General features: G+C 37.5%; 1 protein-coding gene and 1 long non-coding RNA gene across 2 annotated transcripts in view; both read right to left on the reverse strand.

Annotated features, from left to right (window-relative positions):
* LOC135072400 (CUGBP Elav-like family member 4) overlaps window positions 1–27,832 on the reverse strand; it is an 825,344-nt gene that overhangs the window by 199,395 nt on the left and 598,117 nt on the right. The gene's annotated exons all lie outside the window — the stretch shown is intronic.
* On the reverse strand, window positions 2,516–2,807 carry LOC135072869 (uncharacterized). The gene is made up of 2 exons (XR_010257498.1): window positions 2,762–2,807; window positions 2,516–2,678 (listed from the first exon to the last, which is right to left on the reverse strand). It is a non-coding gene; the product is annotated as an uncharacterized LOC135072869 (long non-coding RNA).

Genomic DNA, 27,832 nt, shown 5'->3' on the forward strand with positions numbered 1-27,832 from the left:
TTTTTTCTGAAAGACTTAACACGCGCTAAACATATTTTAAAACATTATTAAAAATAAAAGATCCATAGGCTTGTGGACTACTTGTCATTTGGCTGAAACGAACAAACCACAAAAATACTACTGACCAAAGAAGGAATGTGTATAACATTATTATAACCACTCAAATATAATTCCCCATAGAATGAAATGTCTACCCTATACCGCTTTCATTTCCATGGACAATGAACATTATACCCATCGATCGCCACGAGTTTAGGTAACCGCATCGGCGAGCATTGTTTAAAAGTCGCATCCCTAATGGATTAGTGGTGGACACGCAAAGGATATAGCGCGCTGGATGTGGTTATAATTGGAGGCCATAATGGCCCGATTTTAATAGGTAGGTAGAAACAATGAGGTAGGATATATCCTACCTCATTGTTTCTACCGCATGTTATAACATAAAATAGAAAAAGAAATAGAAGCGGCAATAACCCAATGGCATAGCGGCCGAAACGTGAAGCCATGAGTACCTATGTAACTCATATAAAAATGTCGCGTGTTTCTCTATTTTAGTTGAAATATAAAGCGAAAGATTAAAATCTTACAATGTAGTCAGTGTTGGAATAGCAGAATCCAGATCCGAGGAACGCAGGTTCGAACCCTGGCGCAGCTGGACTATAAGGTGAACCCACTTATAACAGTTAGGCCCAGAACAGACGGTGAAACGCAACTGCAACGAAACTGCAACTTTCTGATGATTCTGATGAATTAAACTGAAACTGAAAGTTTCAAACTGGTCGCGTCATGTGTGGTCTCTCAACGGACGCTATGGTAGAAACTTAGATGCAACTCAAAAGTAACTAGAAGTTGCACTTTCGTTGCAATTGCGTTTCATGATAAAATAATAAAAAAATGATAATTATGTCTTTACCCCAATCTTCTCAATTCAACTCTACATTTGAGAAATAAATAGGTAATAAACGACACGAGTAAGTTTGATGCACGATTCTTGCGCGTTGGTTAAAGTTCTAATGTTTATTCCTTAATAACAATTTGTTAAATATTATAACTATTCGATTTAATATGAATAATAACATACACTACAATCTTTACACGTTCATCAGGAGGTTGCCCTTATTTACCGAGATATTATAAGAGCGAGTTTTACATTACAACTGTAACGCTCGATGTGCGTCAGTGTAACATTCGCCTCATAAAAGTGTTGTCAATAGATACGCCGTGTACGGCAACCATGTATTTGCATTTTTAATGAAAATAGCTGTTTGAAGCATCCTGACTTAGTTTATTTACAGACAGACGTTGTAACTCTGTTTACTGTGAATTTTCTTTTTTTTTACTTCAGCTTAAACTATTCGTTTTTAAAAGTTGTGTAATGTGTATGTATAATAGTTTTAGGAATGTCAATCTTATATTTCTTTTGTAGGTATCACTACAGAATAATAATAAGTACTACGTACAGAAGATTTTCTTCGCGAAGGTATTTAAAAAAAATGTATGCTCAATATCATGAACAATATGGTGTAATTTAGCTTGTCTCAAGAGTTGAGCACCATTTTGTTGACAAACGTCAGTGATCGGTACTGCGCCGAAGCCATAGGGCTGACTTCGGTAAAATGATGTGTGACGTGAGGTGGCAAACAGTGGAAAATGACAGAGGGAATACATGAAGGAGGGAGGAAATACATGAATAAGCATTAATTATATTTTGTGTTTCTATTATTATCCACCCAAGTAACACGCAATCTGTATATTCACTGAAGTTAAGATTGATTTACGTTTTAAAGTCAGACTATCACTTTAAATCAGTTTTGACTTAGTTTAAATGCTTTTGAGTAGAATGCGGTAAAATTTACAATGCATGAAGCTATTATATGGTCTAAAAAAATTAAGTTAATTGGCTTATAATCATACTAAAACATTAATTACTTTTAATATACAGCACCTTTAACAGCATTTACACTAACACAAAGGTTAAAACCGTATATTAGTAAATAAGAAAACCTAATGCATTAAATAAACGTTGTCGAAATATTCTATAGTGCATTCAGATATATTAACACATTTTACAGATTGAACGCATTTTTATGATCTTTTCTTATGCTTATTTACTGCTCAGCATTAGCCAAACATTTACTAAAGTTTTAGCTCTGTTATCTTCTTATTTTATTGTTACTTTAAAGCTTTTAGCACTATTTAGATAAATAAAAAAAATATTTTATTACTTTAGGTCATAATTTGGCCATAAAACCACGAGCCGTATGATTATATTCATTTAAGCGTTAGTAGGTCCTGTATATTCATTAGAAAATTTATGTCGAACGTGTCACGTTATTGACATGAATAAACAGTGGAAAAAGACTTAAGGCCGGGTTGCACCAACTTACTTTAACAAACGTCAAAAATCTGTCAAACCCCATACAAAAAACATCGGTTATCGTCATAGTTACGGTCAAAGTTAGGTGGTGCAACTCAGCCTAAGAGAACAGGTGGAGTAAAGAGAAAGATAAAGACGGAATATTCAAACTTTATATTTGGTTTAAGAAATGCAAAACGTGTTCCAAAAAATGATACACCTCATACACAAAATACAGTACAATCGGTTGTTGTGTGAGTCAAGAAGTTCCGTAGAACATTCCTTCATCCCTTTCGGTCGTTTGCACTATTTTAAAAGGCATCTGAAAAAAACAAATAAGCTTATTTATGACTTAATAGAGAAGTAGTTACCTGAAAACTAAATAATTACCCGTATAACGCATACCCTTAAAAAAACGACTACAGCAACACTACTAACTAGTTACAAAAAGTCCCTTTAAATTATTACTATTACAATGAGCGAAAAATAAGATAGGTAGCTATATCGTGTTTCATTACAAATTACATTTGTAGTGATAATGATTTTATACTTAACACTTGTCAAACTAGGTACCTACCTAATTGGAGACAGATAAAATTGAAAGACGTGGAGTAGGGGATCATGACGTGATTAAAGGATTCTAAATTATTGTTTCGGTACCCTGATTAACACTAAAGCAATCCATTTTTATGACGTTTAAACCTAATGAACATTATAACATACCTAAAAAGTGTTACAGTAATGCTAAAGATATCACTTAGATATTTTATATGTAGGTTGAATGACTTAACCATTTTCTTTTTACTATAATAAGACTGACAACATTAAAAGACACTAGTTGAAAGTTTAAAACATTAATATTATCTGACGCCATTTGCTTTCTGTTTTCTCTAACATAGAAAATAAAATTATAATACACATATGCATGAAATACTACTTATTATCCTTTTCTTACAAGCGGAGTATCGATAGAAGCAATTTTATAAGTTAAAATTAATCAAATCGTTAAAAAAATCACAAAAAGTGTCATATGTCGATTCTAAATTTGTCCCTATTTTATTAAAAAAAGGATTTCTGTGAGGGCGCGTGAATTATAAACCACAAACATATATATATTTTCACATAAGACTAATACTCCCAGCTCATTTTCATTCTTGAAACAAAAAAAAAATGATACTTACCTTATGATACATTATTTTAAATAAAGACATTAAAACATCTCCTCACAACACCATTGCACTGCAATACTCTAAACGAAAAATAATCAAATCGGACAATAAAATGCGATAAGTTTTTTCGAATACTTTCAAACAAACAAAATAAAACGTTCAGCCTTAGAATAAAACGTAACTTTGGCATTGTAATTCTGAAAGCTGTTTCAAAGCTGTACTAACATCTAATAAAATGCTTTTTACATTAGAATATGCTGTCTAACAACTTTACTAATGTCTGTCTTCAATAACATTATAAGCGCTGGTTAGCAGCACTAATAATATTTAATAATGCTCAAAGCCGTATTATTTGGGGCCCAAATTGCGCTTACAAGACACTTATAGACTTTTATACGGCTGATATAGTGCTACATATGCTGCTCATATACTGCTCTGCACGTAGGTTCATGCTGTTGTACGCTTCTTATAATTGTGTTTTGTGTTACTTGGGCAGGCAGTTAAAAATACTGCACAGTATTAAATACAACACCGTTTTTACATATAGTTTATTGTTTTTACAATGCAAATGGGTGAAGAATACACCACCAAGAAAACCACGCTCGTGATTGTCCTGTCGATTTGGTACCACAGAAGGGGTAGTCGCGTGTGTTTTGTTTTCGATGCAAACTCGCGGAGATGAACAGGCCTGGTATCACTTATATTCGTAAAGAGTTTACCTAAAAACATGAATGATAGTTTTACGACCATTTAGAAATCACTTTAACTAAATTCTATATAATTCAGCTTCTAAAGAAGAGAAGCTAAAAGTTTTTTAAAAGGTAAGGAAAAAATTACCTAAGTGCTGTCAATTCTAGCGTAATACAGCCACGGCGTTGGGCCACGCAATAATTATTATGGCCGGCCCGGCCGTATGACTACATCATTAGTGGAAAGCACTCGCTTATTGTCATCGTGGCCCCACCGATCGGTGCGGTTTGATGGCTTTTCATTTTTCCGCGTTAATGATCACTTAAACAAAAACCCTTTCGAACAAGGTGAATCGATGGCTCCAACTATTATTGAAGGAACTTGAACGGGATTTGTATGTCATTACGGAGGCTTTGGCGTGAGTACACGAGACGGGATCTGTCGATTCCTTTTGGAATAACGTCGCTTATGTTGATGCAGACTGTGTTGATTTTATTGTTGTGATGCGACGTGATTGAACACGTCTGCGTTTTTATGGTTAAGGCCTTTTTAACGGACGATTTTGGCACTATACTTTGTAGTTGTTATTGGATACGTGTATGAATAACAGGGATGGAGGCATACCTACAGTTATTTTTAAAACTAGGGCCGGTCATGTTATATGGTTTAATTCTCTGACGGCGAGCATGGTAGTTTGTGTATCGATCTATAAAGATTACAGCGACTACTCTAGTTGGCCATTAAAAAGTAATGCAAATTGAAAGAATCTGTTTCAATTTCACCCAAAAGGTTGAGTCTCCAATTTGATAAGTACAAAAAAAAATCCGCCAACATTCTTTTCATTTCAACTTTTCTCCCATTAAATCCTCCAGCGGAATAAACAAATAAATATTCCCTTTAATTGCCTTCAAGTTGATGAAAACGAATTCAGTTTGACGAGACATTTAGCGTTACTTTTAGTTACGTTTTTAATTAAGCCAGCATCCATGACGGCTGTCACAATCCTCAATTACTTTTAATTTCATTCGAGCCCTCTTTACTTAGCGAGTATTTTGTTCGAGTTTACCTGTTGACGGGACGAAACGTTGGCAAGGCACCGTTATAGCAAAGATTTTATTTAAAAGTACCTACCTACATTTTGTTCAGTTTATTATTCAAGGAATTTTATAAATATTTTTCGATTACGTCGCTGATAGACAGCTAATCTTTCAGTCCTCCACAAAGAACGTGATTTGAAAAGAACGAGCAAATCAACTTAAGTTTTTTTCTGTTTACTGAATTCACCAAAAACCAAATGTAACGGACTTCACGTCCAATAACAAACTCTCCGAGCTCAACTTCAAAAAATCGAACAAAAGAAATTACAGGTCCGTCAAAACATAAACAAGGATGAGAATTAAAAATGTTCCAGACTTGTCCCGATTACTTGCAAGGAAACTCCTGGCCGAGTTCTCGAGTTCTAATATTGTTATCGTTGGTCTTAATTGGCGAAAGTTTCTCGCAAAAACTGGGAAAATGACAACTGGGGGAGGGCGAGGGGACTGATGGACGGAAGGGCCGGTATTACGTGAGGGGAAGGAGAGTTGAATAGGCTAAATCGCTATTTAGTAGTATAATGCACACATTTTGAAAAATAAAGGCACCTGAAATTATATTCGCCAGTACCTACCTACATTAGTTTCTTGCGCTGCTTCTTCTCAGCACTGGCCCATTTATTGACCCGAAGCAGTGGTAGGGTAATACTGGGACTGGGTCGTGTCATAACATACAAGTTAATATATCGTCGTGCTTTGGATAATAATATTATTCGTCTGCTTGTGACCACGGCTGCAGCATCGCAGCCGAAACGTCAAGCCGTGAGTACATAATGTAACTCATTAATAAACGTCGCGTTAAGACCCGTGTCTTGCTATTTTAATAATATTATTCGTGCATTACACGTATTTAATTTCTTATTGTTTGGTAAACTCAATGCATCTTTTTTCGTAAATTGGGAATGAGTGAATGATTGAATGATTACAGATCAGGGTAAGGAACGCTATCACTTAAATATCCCAAGAGATATCCCATCTATTTTGTTTTTATTTTTCATTCTGTACTCTGTATTATTGTATTGATTAAAAGACACACCTTCTTGACTATTATTTTCTTTTTATCTAGAAGGTATAAATTATCAGCCATGATGCAATTACCATCTGTTTTCGTAATTCGGGATTGAGTGAATGAGTGAACGATACAGCCGAGACAGGGGGTGTAATTACTCAAAAATCTCATGAGAAATGTATCGTTATTCTTCGCTCTTTCATTTCCAGTCGGCTAAAAGGTTTGCGTATTACTATCGTGGATGTTTTTGTTCGAAATATTCTATTTAAGTACTGTGGCTCAGTTGTATGTAATTTTTTTTTAGAAACGATATTTTTTACTTGGTATTGATACTATTTTTCTAGAGGGATTACAACGAATTACTCTTAACTCTTTTGTAAGATTTAAAAGTATTTCCTTTTTCCAAAGTTATCTACCTAGGTTAGTTAGTTACCTAGGTATTTCTAATTTTATCTATCATAATACCTAAATGAAGGTTTCTTTAACCATCCCACTAAGCCACATATTTTGTTTTATATTACTTAAATACACCCTATAATGTATAATGTTATAGCATACAAATAAAACTAAAAGTCGCATTACATTCTGCGCTCGCAAACGCTCTACGTACGTTCTCCGTATAAAATGTTCAGAGCGTACGTCAATATAATTTACAGCGTGTCCAAAAGGACAATTGTCAGGTAAAAATAGGAGCAATATGAGAATTTGAGGCCGCATCGTAGCGGGAAGTTAACGAGCGAGTCTCTCCACTGTCTCTCCCAACAAACGCGGATCGGAAGAGAGCAATAAAACTGGCAGGTGATACTTGTGTGCTTGAAAAAAGAATATGCTGCTACGTGATTCTCTATGCCATGCTTTTTGAGAAGATAAAGAGAGACAACGACTTCGTAAGCCTTTAAAAATTAAATAGAAAAAGCTCAAAACAAAAAAAAAACAACTTGAAAATAGGAAAAGCTCAAACACAAAGTTTAAAATTTTCATTTTTCATGTAGAAAAATTTGATCTTGAAATGACTGGGTTCAATAAAAAATTGATTTTACGCTACTCTATCAGTGAAATCAAAATGTATCTAATGTTAGTATCTTATTGGACCTTTTAGGGAATATTATTTACTTACCTAATATGGTTGATACTAAATGAGATTTAGACTTTAAAGTAATGTTAGCTAATGTGAAGAAAACTATTCCTATTCGTCTTAAAAAGAAAGTAAATCTACCTATAAGGTAAACACAGAAATTGAGCTCTGTAAAAGCAGCGAGTAAACTGGCATTATAGGTCACATCCTTAGCAACCCCCGTGCCCTCGGGCGGAACCCGAAACAACGCAACAAAACGCCGCAGAAAAATGAGCGCCAGGACACGACACTACACGTGCTCTCATTAGTCCCTAATTACCAACCTCACCGGGGCAAATTCAAATTTCGAACGCCCCGCTCACAAATTGCGATTTTTCACCAATAAAAAACGGCAATACCGTTTCGAATTTTAAACGGTTATTGTTTCCTTTTTATGTTAATGACTCGTATTGAAATTTCTGAACGGATGTTTCGGATATTGCCATAGGTCGTTTAGCCCGTAACGGTTGGACAAGATTGAGTTGCCTTTTTATTGCTGTTATTCCGATTGTTTTTGTTGTCCGCCCTAATTGTTTTTCTTTTTTCTTGTTCGCGTCAAATTAGGCCTCTCACGTAAAAGCAGTAATATCAATTTTCTCGGCAGCGCGGAAGCTCTTTTAATAAAAACATAATAATCCCTCTCTTTCGTGAAACACTTCATTAAGACACTCAAAGAGGCTCGGGAGCGATTATCAAGTCTGATAGCGTTCAGCATGGCAACACCATATTATATTAAATTTTTTTAAGCAGACTCTGACCACAGGGTGGCCTACTCTCCGTAATTATCACCACCCTGTCATCACACTGGTTGGGATCGCGTATTTTTAATTTCCCTGTCAGCCTACCGAAAATTCCGGGCGTAAGAATTAAAGTCGTTGCGATAAAGGCCGCCAGTTACTTCTTATTAGAGATGACAGTAATAACCTGGCGATTATAATGTAAGGGTTCTACACAAATTGGACGGAGTACTCTGGTACAAAGGCAGCGGAAGCGATGGGAGACGTAAGGAAGACGGTTGGCGTCCGTTAGAGTTAGCGCGGTCATACAGATGTGGAGCTTATACAGGATGTGATACAAGGCGTGATACAGGGCGTTGGTGGACTAAATCAAACGCATGAGATGTGATGAGATTCTTTGACTAAAACATGTTAAGTATATCACGGTAACTAGTTCTGAAATCGGAATAGCCACCATGATCTATGATAACATGATAAAATCGTATCCCGAGTAATAGGCATTGGATGCAATCATAGTCTTCAGTGGGATGCAAACCCACAACTGCAAGTAGCAGGCCAATTAAGAACTATTAATTATATTTTCCTCTAAATCTGGGGTACGCACAATAAGAATTTGTCTTCGCATAAGTTGTAAGCCAATACAAAACGAGCTCAAACCAGACTGCATATGCATGAACGAGACCAAACCGCGTATAGATGAGCTCTACCGTGAGCTCGCGCGCATTCGCGAGCTAAATCGGTACGCATGCTCGCTTGCCCCGCCAAGCGTGTCACAAACCGGACCATATTTTTAAATTCAGTTTTGTTTATGCAAAACGTCACGAGTGTCTTGTTTCTCTATTTGCCGTCTACGAATTTACATGTCCGTCTAGTTGTTTGAGAGACGCGTTCGTGAATCAGAGCCGCCATTAAAAAGACACGAGTGTTGGGGGATTGTGCTGACATGTTTGTGGCGGGGTGAATCAAAAGTGCAGCTTTGAAATGTTTAGTTTAAATTAAAAGTATGCTGTTTTAGGCTCAAAAACTGAATTCCGACAAACGTTACTCCGACTCTATTAAATATAGACACCCGACTGCACCAGAAGGAGGGTTACACTTTTGAATACACCTTTCAGTATAACTCTTAAACTTTTTTACTGAAGAAATAATTTTACAGGTTATGATTATTTATACATATTTTGTTTTACTTACACTTTTACGTGCTAAATCTTGGTCTAAATTGAATAGAAATATTCCATTTTCATTTTGCTAGAGACATTAGTGTTTAGCTGAGAAAAGATAGATCAATAACAAAAGAACGTCAATATCTTTGCACACATGTACACATTACCATAGTCGGTTTTGTTACCCGACTACCCATTATTAGGCCATCGACAAAATTGGCAATCGTTGACAAACGAGCAAATAATTGCGCTGTTTATCCCGAAACTTTCTAATTTATCTCTTTTAATAAATATGTAAAGGGCTCTCATCTTGCAAAATTATACTGACCGAATAATATAGTGGATTCCAGGCATGATTCCAGAGGGCGCCCCGGGAGCGAATTAGTGAGGTACGTGCCTCAACTGGTGATTTTTTGTCCCCACGAAATATGAAGGCCGGTTTACAGTGCACGAGCAATTGTTCAAAAAAAGCATGAAAAACAAAGCCTCCTTTTAAGTCACAAAGAAAAAAGTTGACTCCTCTCGCGAAAATCGAACTAAACTTCAATTGTTTCTCAAGTCAAAAACAAAACTAAAATGTTTGTAACTTTATTCAAGACTAGCGGCCGCCCGCGACTTCGTACGCGTGGACCTCGTTTTACTCCATCAGGGGTGGAGTTTCGTAAAATCCGCTCTTAGCATCTATAGCGCATACATTTTAAATTTCAGACTACTTTAAACACATATGACTTTCATAATATAAACTTCCAACCCTCCTTTTATCTCTTTAGCCCCCGTAGTTGATTTCTAATGATACATTTTCAGTATATGTACCACCACCACCACCACCACCACCATTTCAGCCATAGGACGTCCACTGCTGAACATAGGCCTCCCCCAATGCTTTCCATGTTGATCGATTGGAAGCGGCCTGCGTCCAGCGCTTCCCTGCTACCTTTACGATGTCGTCGGTCCACCTTGTAGGTGGAAGTCCCACGGTACGTTTTCCGGTGCGCGGCCTCCATTCCAGAACCATTCTGTCCCATCGGCCATTAGTTCTGCGTACTATGTGCCCTGCCTGCCCATTGCCACTTCAGCTTGCCAATACGTCGGGCTATGTCAGCGACTTTGGTTCGTTTACGGATCTCATTTCTGATTCGATCTCGCAAAGAAACACCAAGCATAGCTATCTCCATAGCACGCTGTGCAACTGAGCTTCTGTATAAGGCCTATAGTGAGAGGCCACGTTTCCGAGCCATAACTTATCACTGGTAACACACATTGGTTATACCTACACTCTAGTCTTCAGGCATTGAGGTATTTTGGACGAAAAGATGTTGCGTAGTTTCCCGAACGCTGCCCAGCCGAGTTGGATTCGACGATTGACCTTCTTCTCGAAATTGGACCTACCTAGCTGGATCGTTCGTCCGAGGTAAACATACCTACTTGTCGACAATCTCGAGAATTGAGCTCCCAACTGAAACTGGGTAGGGCGCAACATGGACATTCGACATAAGCTTCGTTTTGTCCATGTTCATCCTCAGGCCTACCTGTTGGGAAAATCGATGAAGGTCTTCGAGCATTGTTCCAAGATCTTCCAACGATTCTGCCATGACCACAATATCGTCGGCAAACCGATGTGTACACAGTACCACAGTGTACCGAACAGTATATGTAGTTACACCTCCACAATATCTAGAGATCATAGTGAGCATACATTTTAACTTTCAAGTCTCTTACTTTAAAAACCGAGGACTGCAATACAAACTTCCAAACCCCCTTTTTAACTCCCATAAGGGTTGAATTTTGCAAAATTTCGTCTTAGTGACTACCTACGTTCTAAAAGGAGGTGTATTCCACTTTGATCACCTGGCTTTGATCAGCCATTTGCCATTTGGACCATTGGAGCCATTTGGACATACATACATGTATGTGACAATTCAGAGATATGATTTATTTATAGGTGATCAAAGAACACTAAAAAAATTATTTAACTGGAGTCTACTTTGATCATCTTGGTGATCAAAGCCAGGTGGAATAGACCATTAACCCCTATGAGAACTCTTTTGAGACTTGTAGTTTCTGAGACTTCGTGATGTGTGAGTGAGTCACTTAGTCATTCAATGACCTTTCTTTCTACTAAAATTATACGTACCTATAGTAATTATCATTAAAATCAAATAAGTAAGTACCTACCAACCTAAGTAATTAAAATAAAGACCCTACCAAAAAATTAACAAATTACATACAGAAAATAAAAACGAAGTAATTCTTATCCTATTTAACTACAATCGCCCACGCGCCCATCCCATTTGTCCGCCGCTAAACCGTACCCTAATATTCATCTCGGTAGATGGCGGCACATAGTAAGAATTTGCAAGGAAGTTTGTAAAAAGTCACTAATTAACACTTTGATTTGCTCGTTTAAACACAGTGAATGATTCAAATAGGTACATACAGTGAATGGTTCAATTACATAAAATATCTTTATTTATTAAATTTTCAATATTATTTACGAACAGCGCTATTCATAGTACATGTAATATTTAGTTACTAATTTACTAATGATGTCGATAGATGGCGTTTGACAGCTTTGCCTTCATGAATATTTACGTACCTCAAAAATTTTTGTCAGGCGCAAGAAGATTTTAACCAATGACGATAGATGGCGCTTTTCCACGTCTTATGAAAATCCCAAATATTTTACGGGACCCTATTTTTTTCCAAAATAAAATTTAGCCTATGTTACTCGTGAGATAAGTAGCTTTCGAATGGTGAAAGAATTTTTAAAATCGGTCCAGTAGTTTTTGAGCCTATCCATTACAACTAAACAAACAAACAAACAAACAAAGTTTTCCTCTTTATAATATTAGTGTAGACAAGTAACTTATTTAACGTTGACAAAACGTTATACGATACTGATTATATTATGGTTTTGCAGAGATTATGACTTTATGATAATGTTATCATGATTAACACAGGGTCAATAAAAAAGTGCAACAGCAGTCATTTTGGGAAAATATCGGACCGATTACGTCTTAATACGTCATATCGTGTAGCGACAGTTCTTAGCCTCTACTTCTACCTTTAACAGTAACTTTAACGATAACCGTTTTTTTTGTAAGGAATTTGACAGATTTTTAACGTTTCTTAAAGTTAAAGTAAAATGCTGCAACCCAATCTTAATGATAGATATGTCGCAGACGGTCATGAGTACGGACACTAAAGTGAAACGCAAGTGCGCCACCTAACGGCGAATCGGCGCAACACCGCTTTGGCGCGCTTTGACAGAGTCGTAACGGTCACGGCGGGACGGATCGAACTCACTTTCGCTCCGGACGCCGACAAGAGAAGACATCGTCACGGAACTGTCCCACGTTTCACCTAGTGCCTATTTTATCGCTCGACGAAGTCTAGATTGTAGTACTAAGAACTAAGTGCTGATTTTGAACTCTGTTTGACGATTATTAAAAGTGTTTGAACACAAGTCTTATTCTCATTGCACGATACCCTATTTCGCCCACAATATCTGAGGTTCGAATCCCTGACGAGCCGACATCAGAATTGGGATCGAATCGTGCAATTGAGATCACTTTCAACGATATTGGAACCAACACGCTAATGAAGAGGCCAACATTTGCGACGTGCTATTTTGGACCAACAAAATAAGAACATACCTACCTATACCTACTACCGGCAAGCTCCTTTGGCATCCAGGAACCGCTCGCTCGCTGGTCGTTCACTGGGCCTCGACCAACGTCGTCTCACCCGGTGGGCTAGTACCGCGCTGAGGGCGGGGTAGTGGTGTCAAAGTCGAGCTGAGGGTATGCCCGGAAAATAACCGGCCAGAAGGTTGAAGGATCAGCTCGCAGCATTGGATCGGCGCGGGATGGCGGTCAAGCTCACAGCGTTGGAACGGCGCAGGACGGCGGTCAAGCTCACAGCATTGGACTGGCACGGGGTGGTGGTCAAGCTCACAGCAATGGACGGCGGCGGCGGTCAAGTGGAGAACATTGGACCGGCGCGGCGCGGAACGAGGTTGCCCGCGAGTACTTTGGATCACAAGGGTGAGCGATATTGTTTTTCATTTGATTCTTTTGCTGAATACTTGTTGTTGTTGGTTAAATATTGTCGCCAAGATTGAGTGGCAGACGTTTCAATAATGTTACTGTAATGACCGGTATAGGTCAAACACAAGTAGTCAGCACAGAATACATTTTATGTTGTGTAATGATTAACGATCGAATTGGAGGAATGCCCATCAGTCGAGTGCCGATTGATTAGTAATAACGATGATTTGAGTAATGATATTAGTGATGTAGAGGCCACTGAGTGATAGTCACAGGGATGACTACCACTATGTTCGTAATCACAGGGATGATTGCGATGTGTGATGTAATCACAGGGATGATTACATAATTTTGACTTGATGACGGACCATAGACTTTCGACTTATGACGATATCGTGATCACAGGGATGATTGCGATTAGTAATGTAGTCACAGGGATGATTACATTATTTTGAAACCTATAGTCACAGGGATGACTTGGGGTGTAGTGTGCAGTTACAGGGATAATTGCAATAGTAGTCACAGGGATGATTACTTTATTTTGAAACCTATAGTCACAGGGATGACTTGGGGTGTATTGTGCAGTTACAGGGATAATTGCAATTGTAATCACAGGGATGATTACTAGTGATTGTTACAGGGATAACATTCACTCGTTTTGAGAGTCACAGGGATGGCTTTCAAAGTTGTGGCACTTACATACCTACTATTCATGATGATTTCTTTAAATTTGACTAAAAGGCACTTGTACTTTTTGGCTTTTCTCTAGTATTTTCGTTAAAGTAAGTTTTATAGGACAAAGGTAGTTTTCAGTTGATGAATTTTCATGTTTTACCATCTGGTAGAAGGTAGTTGTTTGCCAATTAGTATTACGTCCAATCGAGTGATAATTTAATCTTAATTCAAAATAATTTTTGGTTTGGCTCAGTGGTACAAATGGTATCAAAAAAAGGGGGCCGTTAAGAACATGCAATAAATTACGTCACGTGCTCAATCACGCGTGACCTCAGCTGAGTTTACATTGAATGAAGATGTTATTGTAAATTATTTGGTTCCTAGGTGGTAGGTTCACCACTGATGTGAATATTATCGATACGGACGTACGTGACGGATGTAAATAGACTAAAACTATTAGAATTGCTTAAATAGACTTCCTGAATTCCTTGTCGGTTTACCTTGTAGGTACTCGTTTAGTAGAATACGGGCGGTGAGCTTAAAATAAGATTTCATCTTAGGAAAGTAGCAGCCTTGCCACTTTGCACTTGCGTACCTACTATTCATGATCAATTGAGAAGAATGCCATAGGGTTATGTACCAGTCTAAAGTTGAAGTCGAGGTACATGCTGATCACAGTTGTGGTGATGATGATTATTTTTCTGTAATGGGAACTCGAGTTTGCTCTTGAGCCGTAAATCGTGGTGTGTAGTCGGTGAGTGATGCACACGGTGGCAGAGGACGTGGTCTTGGTAGACCGTAGTGTGTAGTCCGTGGGTGATACACAGTGTTGTGATGGTACTTAATGGTACAGTTTCAGTAATGGTGATTACTGTGGCATATGGAGATACTCGAGGGTCCTACGAATTTATTAGTGACTAACATTATTGAAGTGTTGAAGTTAATGATCAGGTTACATAGCCCTGGCTACTTCTATGTTCTTAAATGTTAAGTTTCGATTTTAGAAAATAATTAGAATTGAGTTAGTTTACTTTCATGTTTTAATAGCAGTGATTGTGGTAGCGATTGGTAGTGTAATTATGAACATTGGATTGCAATGAAATTAGAACGCCTGAGGTAGACGTGTCTAATGTAGTACAAAAATTCTAGATAAAGTATTTGGTAGATGAGTGTACTTGATGGAGGTACATTGCTTTTTCATGGATGATAATGAATCTCCTACATTAATATGGAGAAGGACCTTAAACCAGTTGTAGGATTAGTAAGTTATTTTTCTCAGTATCGTAGTATGCAAGTCGCTCAGATTGCTTGCATCTCCCGTGCATTCGTAGTCGTAAGCGTAAATCGGGCCTGATTTCCCGTAGCAGTGCGGCCATGACTGTGAATGGCATGCGTTTGGCGGGGAGGTGTAAACGATCGCTGTGAGTCCACCGGATTGTTTGTATTCGGGTACCGGAGGGAGGTAGCCCATGATTGTGTTGTATTTGGGTACTGGATGAAAGTAGCCCATGATGTGTTGTATTCGGGTACCGGAGGGAGGTAGCCCATGATTGTGTTGTATTTGGGTACTGGATGAAAGTAGCCCATGATGTGTTGTATTCGGGTACCGGATGGAGGTAGCCCATGTTTGTGATATGGTGTAAGAAACAATCGGATGGAGATGAAGAGTATTGTTTACTACTTTGCTGACCTTAGTAATTATGATGATGTAGTTTATTGAGTTTTGATGGACCTTAATCTCTATTGTGTTTTGATAATGTATCAAGCGATCGCTAGGTACATAGTAGCGTACGTGTGGTACGTGTCTCGCTGTATCGCACCTGCCGCGTTTCCGAATAGTCATCCGTTTAAATCTAACTGATCGTTGATTATTTCGTATTAAATTCTAATTGACTGTGGGAATAGACGTCTATACTGCAAATAGAGACTAATATTTCGAGTTTTCCCGCCATGTCTGACCCACTTTATAATGAGTCAACCCATCTACCTTCGTTTCAAATTGTGGAAATCTATGATGGTGACCGTTATGTTTTAAGATCCCTAATTAACAAACGTGTATTGAGTATTCACATGATCGTGTTAGGAAGACCCCTGAAGGCCCAGTACCTATTGAGATTGTGAGGGAAACGAGTTGGATGACTAAGTTCCATCTAGTTAATTACAAGCACAGGTTTCTCAATTGTTTGGTCGGAGATTGTACCAGGATGATGCTGTAGCCGTAGCCCGTTGGAAATCGGTGTCTGCTATGTGGGGTAGTCCGTGGGAATTCGGTAGTGTGGTAGTCCTGGGTGGTACAGTCCGATCTTGCCGTGTAGCAAAGGTCATATGGGTCGGAGACTGTATCAGAATATCGTAGCCGTAGCCTATTAGAAACCGGTATCTGCTCTGAGTAGTCCGTGGGAATACGGTAGTGCTATATTTCTGGGTGGTGCAGTAGGATCTGGCCTTGTGTATGTAGCTAAGATCATAAAGTCATTGGTTGATTGACTTAGGCTCCCGAGGTAGGGTAGCAAAATGTGGACCGCGATTGTGATACCTGGGACTCATTCAATTTTTGAAGTAATTTTTGGTAATGATGATTTACCACATGGTCTTAGTGACTTCAATGTAGCAATTATTAGGAATTGTGAATAGTAGTGATTGGATTCCTAAAAGCTAGGTAGTTTCTAATAGATAGCTATGGTTACTAGTTAGAAACACTAGACATCTATTTGGATGGCTTTTATTTGGAAGAGTGGATAGAGTATAGTAAACTAGTAGTAGAAAGAGTAACTAGTAGTAGAAAGAGTAACTAGTTGTAGAAAGAGTAACTAGTTGTAGAAAGAGTAACTAGTTGTAGAAAGAGTAACTAGTTGTAGAAAGAGTAACTAGTTGTAGAAAGAGTAACTAGTTGTAGAAAGAGTAACTAGTTGTAGAAAGAGTAACTAGTTGTAGAAAGAGTATCTAGTAGTACTGAAAGTTTAGTTTCCTCATTTCTGAAAGCACATAAGTTGCTTGAAATAGGATTGGCCGAGCGGATACTGTGCTGTTCTTTTGGTTTTTTTCAGATGATCACACGAGGACGTGTGACACGCAGGATGGCCGTGTCGCAGACGGTCATGAGTACGGACACTAAAGTGAAACGCAAGTGCGCCACCTAACGGCGAATCGGCGCAACACCGCTTTGGCGCGCTTTGACAGAGTCGTAACGGTCACGGCGGGACGGATCGAACTCACTTTCGCTCCGGACGCCGACAAGAGAAGACATCGTCACGGAACTGTCCCACGTTTCACCTAGTGCCTATTTTATCGCTCGACGAAGTCTAGATTGTAGTACTAAGAACTAAGTGCTGATTTTGAACTCTGTTTGACGATTATTAAAAGTGTTTGAACACAAGTCTTATTCTCATTGCACGATACCCTATTTCGCCCACAATATCTGAGGTTCGAATCCCTGACGAGCCGACAGATATTTACGTTTAGTTTAGAACAACCATTCTTATGAATGGTTAAGGATAGATCATGAATTAAGACTTGAAACTGAACTCACTTATCACCAAATCTCAGAAACTACAAGTGCTAGTGCGTCTTAAATTTTGCATGGAGGTTTGCATCCTTTGAAAAAGTACTCACTAAGACGGGATTTGGCAAAATTCAACCCCTAAGGGGGTAAAACGGGATTCACGCGTATGAAGTCGCGGGCGGCCGCTAGTAACTAAACATTTCTATTACACAAAAAAAAAACGTTTACGAACTGAAAAAACGATACGATCAACCCCAAACCAATGAAGCATAATCGATGTTAGCTGCGTTTATTTTTTAAGACTCGCCCGATCGCGTAAAAGTCGTTGCGGAAATAATAAGGCATAATGAGGATTTATGCCTCAATTAATGAGGGCTTACGGCAGCTCCTCTAAGGGTTGCAGCCTTAATGACGTTCTTACAGGTGCGGGTCAATGACCTGGAGGTATTTTTATGATGTTTTTACAACACCGTAAAATGTGTGTGCGTAAGATAAGACTAATATTTTTGTTTTAAGGTTCCTTAAAAGAGGATAAAGTCATAATATCTTATTCTTGTAAGTCACTTTTTTGCCTATGTGGGTCAACGAGACCCTTTTTTCTCAGAGATTCGTGGAAAAAGTAAGTGTCAATCACCTACATTGATGTTGATTACTTAATTCTGGACAGATTTTTTTCAATAGTCAGATATCTTTTAACTGGAGAAAAAAATCACATTTTGTCATATTTTCCACATTGAAACTGTCGATGTGCCAAATGAATTCTTCAGTTAAACGCTATCCGACGATTGAAAATCGGTCCTAAGTGATATAACCCCAAACCATCAACTAATACCTTGTACAACTAAGTTGGATAACCAAACACCATGAAACAAGCGATAAAATTTTATTTTACTGGCGGATTACCAGTGATTTGATCCCAAAACCAAACCAAAGTGTCAAATCGTCCTTTGTAAACGGCCTCCCCGGAGGACTTGTTTTTACAATGGCCCCCTTCTGAACCGTATCGAGTTCTCAGTACAATGGAGTTAAATATAGAAGGTTTAAACGGTTCTTCTACATCTACAATAGTATTATACAGAAGAAAGATTTGACTGTTTGTTGGTTTGTAGTTTGTATGTTTTAATAGGCTAAGAAACTACTTGATTGATTTGAAAAATTCTTTCACTATTAGATTTCTACATTATCCGTGATGAATCCGGATATAAAATATGGATGGATAAAGACCAAAATTAACGTGGGTGAAGCCGCGGGTAACAGCTAGTGAAATATAAGTTCAATTTGTAAAGGAGAAGCAAAATTAATCAACAATTTCAGGGCAGGGGTATGACCTTCTCTAATTCCTTATTTTATAACTTGACAAAATCGAACTGCCCACGACCTTTCGCTTGCCTAATTGACCAGAGATAAATTTAGGATTTTTTGGTCTACACTCCTATGTGTCCCATAGTCTTCATCATGGGAAAATGGAAGTGATCTTATTAAATACATTTAAATAGTACTACTGTTAGCACATCGGTAGTCCAATGATAGTTCGAGTGACTAAACCATAAGTATGTAAGCAATTTACAATTAAAAAGATCATTTGAAGCGGCAGAATTTAAGACATACGCCTGTATTCACAAACGATGCTTGCTTAAGTGAAGCAACAAATCGAACGCACAGAGTTGAATAGAGCTCTGTGATTGGTTCATGTGTCACCCTGTGCGTCCACGCGCACTATGAGACCTCATAGTAATGTTTGTGAATACGGGCAATAGAGTTGTCCAATGACAGAGGAGCTACTGAACCTTAACCCACTGTCCCAGAATCGACTTCTGACTTGTAACGACAGTTTTATTCAACAATATGATAATTAGCCTGTGTAGCCCCGATCTGTCCGTTTCAAGTTTCGTCGTATCGCGCTCACTTTTATTTATGGGAGGTATTTTGCTGATAAGCCCCCTTATTAATTTATTATTGTTACACCCCACTCAAAGTTATTGTTATTGGGAGAGTTTGTCCGAATTCTGATAACGGTTTGTAAGTTCACGTGAATTCAGAAACTTTTGCAACTTGAAGAGTTCCGAGTTGAGAATAAATACAATACAAGTTTTGGTCAAATTGCAAACAAATTGAACTTCAATAACTTAAACCTGTAGAACGATTTTTCTCATCTATTAATTACTAAGCAAATTATAATAATTATACATGTGTTACAAAAATAATAATTCTGAATATACTCAAGACAAAATTAAATACATTCTTATACCTAATAGAGCCCCAAAGCAAATTAAAATACACCCCCTCATTAAAAGAATATATTACAATTATCTAGCTTTCTAAAACAGTGTTAGCTTGTAATAAACCTTCAAAAATAGTTCAACCCAATCTAACAACTAGCAAATTGTAACAAACTCAATAGCAAACACAATTTTATGATCAAACTCAGTCGATCTGATCATTAACTGAACCATCATTCATTGCCGAGCTCATCTCATCATCTCTTGTCATCCGGACGAGTCGCTATCGGTCGTTTGTAACTTTATTAGTGTCAAGCCTTATGTCTGACGCTGGAACTGGGCTAGCCATTAGCATTAGCACTTACCGCTTTGGATTCACGTACTAGTACGATATACCTAAGTATGCGACAAAAGTGTAATAATCATATTATGAATACAAGCTTTCCTGCTTAGTGCAGAGACCGCCAGAATAATTTGTACAATGTGATATTATCTTTTAGTAATAAAAATACTTTTTTACTTTTTTTTTCCACCCACAAGGTGGACCGACGACATCATAAAGGTAGCAGGAAGGCACTGGACGCAGGCCGCTACCAACCGGGCAAAAAAGAAAGCATTGGGGGAGGTCTATGTTCAGCAGTGGACGTCCTATGGCTGAGATGATGATGATGATTTTCTTTTAATTAATCCTAAAAGTAATTTTACTTAACCCCTCAATACTCAATACTCCGCCACTCTTGTGGCAAAGTTTTGGGCTGACACTGTGTAGGTTTGTTGTCGACACGAAAAGAAGAAGAAGAATACAAATGTCTCTCAATAAACTGGCTCCCATTGCTTGTACTTATTCATCTACAAAAACAAAACAAAAAATATTTTAATAAACTTGCATTCGAACGCTAAGGCCGGCCGCCGACTTGCGCATGAAAACAAATAAATGCGACTACTTTTTATTTCTCCGACACGACGCAGGCGGTCGCCATCAATGTTTACGTGACCTAGCTTTATTAAAATTCCTACTTTGGTCCAATCGTATTTTCTCTCCGATTTTTCTTTATTCGCCGGCTATGGAAAACTTAATTAATTTCCACTACGGCTGACTTGCGCTGTTTATATTATTCAATACAGCCGATGGCGGATTTGTACGGTATTCTGTTGCTCCAGGATATTGTGTTCGGGACGGGCCGTGCTTTGTTTTGTAAATATGAGGTTATTCATAATAATTTATGGCGGTAAAGCGCGCGGTGCGCCTAATATATTTTTAGGGAAATTTTGGGAAGGGCCTCTTAAAATAACGTTTCGTTTATATTAAAACACAAGTACAAACTTATTCGAAATTGAAGCATGATAATATAGGCTTCAAATAAATTCTGCAAGAGCTAAGGGATTCAAAGATCTGAAAAATTTATGAGAAATTAATACTTCATTATCTACTCTTCTTCTAAACTACGTGTAGAGTTTGAGACGTGTTTCAAAGATTAAGTCAGTACTTTACCCCTCCATAATATTATTATGTTCTAAGAGGCTTATAATGTCTAGCAATTTAATACGCTTAACGAAAATCTAACCAATCATACCCCAAGCGGTTGCATATGACCACAACTCCATACGTGGGGCTTCAAAATTCATCAGGGAACCAGACGCAGGTTAGCGTACCATCCCTATATTGTTGACATTCCACCAGCTCACACTAAGCGTTCCGATTACTCTTTTTTAATGCGAATAGCTAGGGACTAGAATTTGCTGCCTGCTGATGACTTTCTCGAAGACTATATAATTCCTGGCCTTTTCAAGGCGAGAGTGAATAGGCACTTACAGGGTAGATATGTACCATCCTAGAATTAATAATTAATTAACATCAGGTGCGATTGTAGTCAAACACCTGCCTTGTTATGCATAAAAAAATACTAATCTGGTCTTTTGAAAAGTGCCATTGAAAAGTTAAGGGGATTTTTTTTTATGTGACAGGAGGCAAACGAGCAGACGGATCACCTGATGGTAAGTGATAATAAGAGAGGGGTGTCTAAATTTGAAATCTATGTAAGTAAGTATTCTTTAAGTGAGTATTCTGTTGAAAAACAGTGTGTTAGTATACGTTTTCTACAGCTTAATTGTATTCTAATCTACATGTGCTCACATTGTTTGCGCGCTGTCACAAGTCACTCGGTCCTTCAGCCGACAAATATATACGTCACTCGACACGTCGCTAACTCACTCAGTGGGTGTTAATCGAGATCTCCTGTCAGGTGGCTGATGAGGTTTGACACATACGAGTAGAGTATACATTACATGGTTTAAGTAGAGGGTAACTTGTTAAAAATTTACGCCCGTATTCACAAACATTACTATGAGGTCTCAAAGTGCGTATGGACGCACAGGGTAACACACGAATTAATCACAGAGCTATATTTAACGCTGTGCATTCGATTTGCTGCTTCACTTAAGCAAGCATCGTTTATGAATACGGGTGTTAGTCTATTTTAAATTACAATCGCATTCACCTATTATATTAAAAAAAAAATTTGAACAAATTCATATGCCAGCTGCGCTGGTGAGATAACTGCACTTATTTTTAACTTAATACCATATTTACTGTACAACACTATATCTGTAAATAAATAATCTTTTCCTTAAAAATCGGTAAAATAATCTCCACGTAAAGCAATATTTTTTCACTCAAAAAAAACTTCACGAACAATTAAAAATTTAAAAAAAAACGTGTGCCAGTTTTTTTAACCTATATTCTACTGCTGTAATATTAAGCCTTTTGAGGGTAATGTTAAGAAAAGGCCTCAATTAAAAGAGATTTATCGAAAAACTACTTGCTTTACTATAAAAGTGTGCACTCTCAATAGCAAGAGGCTCCGAGGGCCTTCCCTCTTACTCTTAGGCCTCTTTGAAGGCAGCCGCTTCCCCAATTACTTCGTATGAAACTGAGCGTAAACTGAATACTTGCTTGGAATTTATAAAAAAGGCACTGGAGGTAATTGCTTGCTTTGCTTCGCTCAAGGTTAAAAGGTAGGGTAAAATATTTTTTTAGGTATTGTTTACTGTAACAACTTAAAAAAAATGATCTTTTAATGCTTCCTTCAAAACACCTTAAAAGCTTTTTCAAATTTTTTTCTAGTTTTTGAGTGTTTAGCGAGTGTTCAGAGAGTGCGACAGTTTTGGATATAAAGGTTACTAATTAGGTTCTAATGCCCGTTTTCACCATCAATCCCTAACTTTTAAGCGACCTCTATGGTAACACATAACAGGAATTTTATTTTCAAAGGGGTCACTTAAAATTAGGGATTGATGGTGAGAACAGGCATAAGCCCATCTTATTCGACATTATCACATCCTTATAATTCAAAACAACGCATTAATAACCTGCTCATCCTATTGAAAACAAAACACACTACGCGAATAATTTCACCGCCGAGAGCACTTCATGCTGTACAATTTTGTTGGAAAGTGACACGTATTACAAGTACAAAAGATGCCTGTGTCTCGGCCTTTGATAAAGCCTCAACGGGTGAAAACTGATTGCCGTGCGAGTCACTTGAGTGAAATTGCGCGAGCGCTGAGCTTTACTTGTAATTTTTGTTTGTTATGACTAAATTTTGGTTACATGAGTAGATAAACAATTTTTTTTTTCATTTTATTAACCCGAAATATTTAATTGTGTTGATCTTTGTATTATTTACTACTATAATTATCTTACTGTGTTTTTTGCTCATTTTAACTTTTATCTTCCTTTCTTCAATTGTTAGATTTTTGGGTAAGTATTGTAATTAGAGCTAAACACAAAAGGGTTTTTTCTAGTAAAATTGTGAAGCTTGTAATATTTACCTGAACCCTATTATTAGTTAATTTTACTCATTTTATTACATAACTATCTGTTTGTATATTAGTTCTATGTTAATATAATATTAGTTTATAGTATAATTAGATTTGATTGTTAGAATAATGAGCCTGTTATAAATCCATTTATTAAAATAGGCGTAATCAATACAAATAACTGTCAATAGTTGATATCAATCCATCAGCATTTCGAGCCTGACAAGCTAATCGACTTGGCACGCGTCACGATGACACAGCGACTCCGAGGCGGGGCCGTTACGTAGTAAAAAGTAGGCATTTGTTGTCAAATAAATAGTAGGCAGAGCCTTTTTATTGGCCTAGGTCAGCACATCCCAACTTAATATTATAAATGCGAAAGTAACTCTGTCTGTCTGTCTGTCTGTTACGCTTTCCCGCTTAAACCTCGCAACCGATTTTAATGAAATTTGGCATAGAGATAGTTTGAGTCCCGGGAAAGAACATAGGATAGTTTTTATCCCGGTTTTTGAAACAGGGACGCGCGCGATAAAGTTTTTCTGTGACAGACAAAATTCCACGCGGGCGAAGCCGCGGGCGGAAAGCTAGTAATGGATAAGGTATTCCCGTTTGCAGATAGCTTTACGTTTTTGCAGCGTTGTCACTTTACAAACGTTTATCACGGTAAAGAGTAGTTGAAAATTCTGTAAGCGTTACTACTTACAAAATAATGGATACCTAACTTAAAATTTGTATTGTGTATTTCAGAAATTTTGGCAGCCGATGTAAATATAATTTAAGAGTATTTACACTAAAGGCTGATTTACACGTATTAAGTAGATAGGTAGGTTTTGACAAGCAGTTTCATAGTGAACAAGAGTTTGACGTTAGGACAGTCTTCAAAAGTTACAATACAATTTGATATAACTAAAGTTACCTACTTAACTAGGTACTTACTTTACATGTAAATCAGTATTAACCTAAATATTTTTGTGTGTGTTTATTACATTTTCACGTCTCATCTGCTTAATCAATTTCGATAAATTTCAGCGTAGTTAGATCTTGAAAAACATAACCCTCCTTCTGGCGCAGTTGGGTAAGAAGGCTAAGTATAAAGACTGTATCTACATATTCAAAGTACACTGGACGTACACAAATTCGTTGGACTGTTTCCAATATTATTTTTATGACTGTTTATTTATTGTTTTTGCGCCACTTTGATCGACCCCTCATTTCGTTTACCAAGCTGACTTCACTTCAACAATGGCCGTGGTCCGTGTTTACGAAAGCAATTGTAATTTGTGTTATTTTACGGTGCTTATTGTTTTATTTCGTCTTTAATAATCGAAGGAGTTTCTTTGTTCAATTACGAAGACCTGCTAATTTTCCTTTTCACGGAACAAAGAATACAAAAGTATAATTTGATCGTGATTTTCAAAGAAAGTTTTCGTTTTTGTAACAATGCGTTCATACAGGGGTTATTTAAGAAATTACTTAAGGCCGGGTAGCAGAGAAAATGGCGAAAATGAGGTTTTCATTTTTCATTTTTGAGGTACTAAACAGTAAAATTAAAGGCTAAGATTTTTATTGGGCATAGTTGAGGATATTTTCTAGGGCTATTAACGGATGGAAACACGATTTGATGAAGTTGACTCGATAGAATAAATTCCCAAAGTTACCTCTATTCGTTTTCTATTTATGGTTTTATTTTTAAAATAAGCGATTTGAGATTCTAAATCTTTTACTAAACTAATGTTCAGAAATAACTTGAGGGCTTTTAACGGATGAAATTTTTATATTGCGTCTTATTTAGTTACTATGTTAAAAAATGTGGAAAAAATCGTCCATGACGGTTTGGACAATCTCAATCAGTCGCGCGGTGGCGCTTACGGAGGACGGACGCGTGTCAGTTTTTTGGCCGTGACAGTTCGCGATTTGTCAATATTTTTGACAATGATGACTTTGATGAGTCACAGTATAATAATATCAGTGTTACTGGAGAAAGCTTAAATTCAATTCAATTTTGTCTCCCTATTGAAATTTAATTCGTTCGCATCCTTTTAAACGAAGACTCTACTCATGATACATAGTACATTCCTAAAATATGAGACAAAACCAATGAGTTAAAATTACATTTTAATAGTACCTACATACAATCGTCTTACACTCTTTAGAAGAGCACACTGACACAAATAAATAATAAAAAATACTGTCTAAGATCTGTAGCTAAAGGTCTAAGCTGTAAGATAGAAGAATCTTCTAGCCAAAAAGATGGCAGATGCAGCAGATGTCAACGGATTTAAAACTGGAGTTCATATGACTCCTTGTAGACTTGAGTCTCTAGAGCGTCCCTTTCTCCACCATGCGTAAGAATTTTCACAATAATACTGTCTAAGGTCTGTAGCTAAAGGTCTACGCTGCAAGATGGAAGAATCTTCTAACCAAAAAGATGGCAGATGCAGCAGATGTCAACGGATTTAAAACTGGAGTTGATGTGACTCCTTGTAGACTTGAGTGTCTAGAGCGTCCCTTCCTCCACCATGCGTAAAAGTTTTCCAAAAATACTGTCTGAGGTCTGTAATAAAAGTCTAAACTGCAAGATAGAAGAATCTTTTAGCCAAAAACATGGCAGATGCAGCATATATCAACGGATTTAAGACTGGACTGGCACCACCTTGCAATGTCATCCTCTCATTGTTATCTGTAATGTAAATTATTTTTAAAATGTATTTAAAAAATAAAATGTTCGTTTTATTATTTCAATAATCTGACCTCTCATCTCAACTACACTACACAAACACCTTTGTTCGCAACTGTACTGACAAAACCTTGATATTATACCGTTCATTTAAGATGGCAAGCTTTTTGCTGCGGTAATGCACTCCAGGTAAACGTGTGTGATGCTTATTGCTCATAGTGATTTTCGATACAGAGCCCCTTTACATACGTTATACATAAATTATGGAAAGAAAACACCCAGACCAATACAAACAAATATGTATGCAATTTTAGTATGATATTTTTATTTATTAATAAACAAAAAGACTGAACAAAATTGATGCGTGTACTGATTAATGTAATTAACCACATGCAAATCTTTGTGAATTGCAACAACTATAATTTATTATCCAAGCTCTAAATAATCGCTACTACTAATAATGTTTTTCCAATCGCTCAAGCTCCCGAGGATCTACCGATAGGTCGGGTGACGTAATCTTGAAATTCTTTTAGCCGGCGCGGAACTTCCGGAAGGTCCGGTGACGCCACGCCTCTTTGAACCGTGTTTACTTTGGCAGTTATATTCTATGTTTACTCGATTCTAAAAATATATTCCCAAAAATTTTGAAAGTTGTTTTAATTTGTATCACTTGGATATGATTTGTATTAGAAAGTGCTGTGAGTGTGACGCTTGAACGGGAGGAAGTCAACCTAACCTAACCAACTGCGTATTTCCAAACTGCGTATTTCTATACTGTGTAGCCGCGAGAGCTCTTTGGCGCGCTGTCTTCTTCGAAGTATTGCGCGCGCAGATTTTGACAGCGCGAAATACCTACTTTAGCAGAAATACCAAGCCTTAATAAGGTTATGATTATGTCTACTGGTGTAATAATAACCGTAATTGCTATATCACAGTTTGAAAGCTACCAAAAAACTATCAAACCATAGCTATGTATAAAATTTTCGATTACTAGCGATAAGAACTCCATATTTTATAAGTAAGAAATAGTAAGTAGTTTTTACCCGACTGCGCCAGAAAACGGGTTTTTTGTTAATGACCACCATATTATGTATCTTATTAGTAATCTGTGACCATATACTTAATTATACTCTGAGAAAATTTCAATACATTGATTCAAAAGCACATCGCACTGATTCCAAAATTCAAATTCCCGTTGACTGATAAACCAATTTCCACCGAAGTGACATGCAGCAAAACATTTGCAGCGTCATTTCCGAAGCCTCCAAGTCTTATTGCGCGGGAGACTGTAATCCAGTGTTCCACGGATCGTCATTACGCGATATTGCTGTGGTAATGACACATAATAAATCGCTCCGCCTCCGCCTGGGGACTGAGAAGTGATTTGGGCTAGAACGGTCGCTTAAATTATTGCACCTCTGTTTACAACTTCGCTTTAATGATTCGGTGGGATGAGTTGGATTCGCTCGGGTGAGCCTAATCAGTTTGGAGGATGGTTGTAATTTTTTGTTTGGATTGAACTGGGAGTTGTTTGTCTTTCGTGGGTAAAGATGACGATG

Source organism: Ostrinia nubilalis, chromosome 6 (genome assembly GCF_963855985.1).
Source record: "Ostrinia nubilalis chromosome 6, ilOstNubi1.1, whole genome shotgun sequence".
Lineage (NCBI taxonomy): Eukaryota > Metazoa > Arthropoda > Insecta > Lepidoptera > Crambidae > Ostrinia > Ostrinia nubilalis.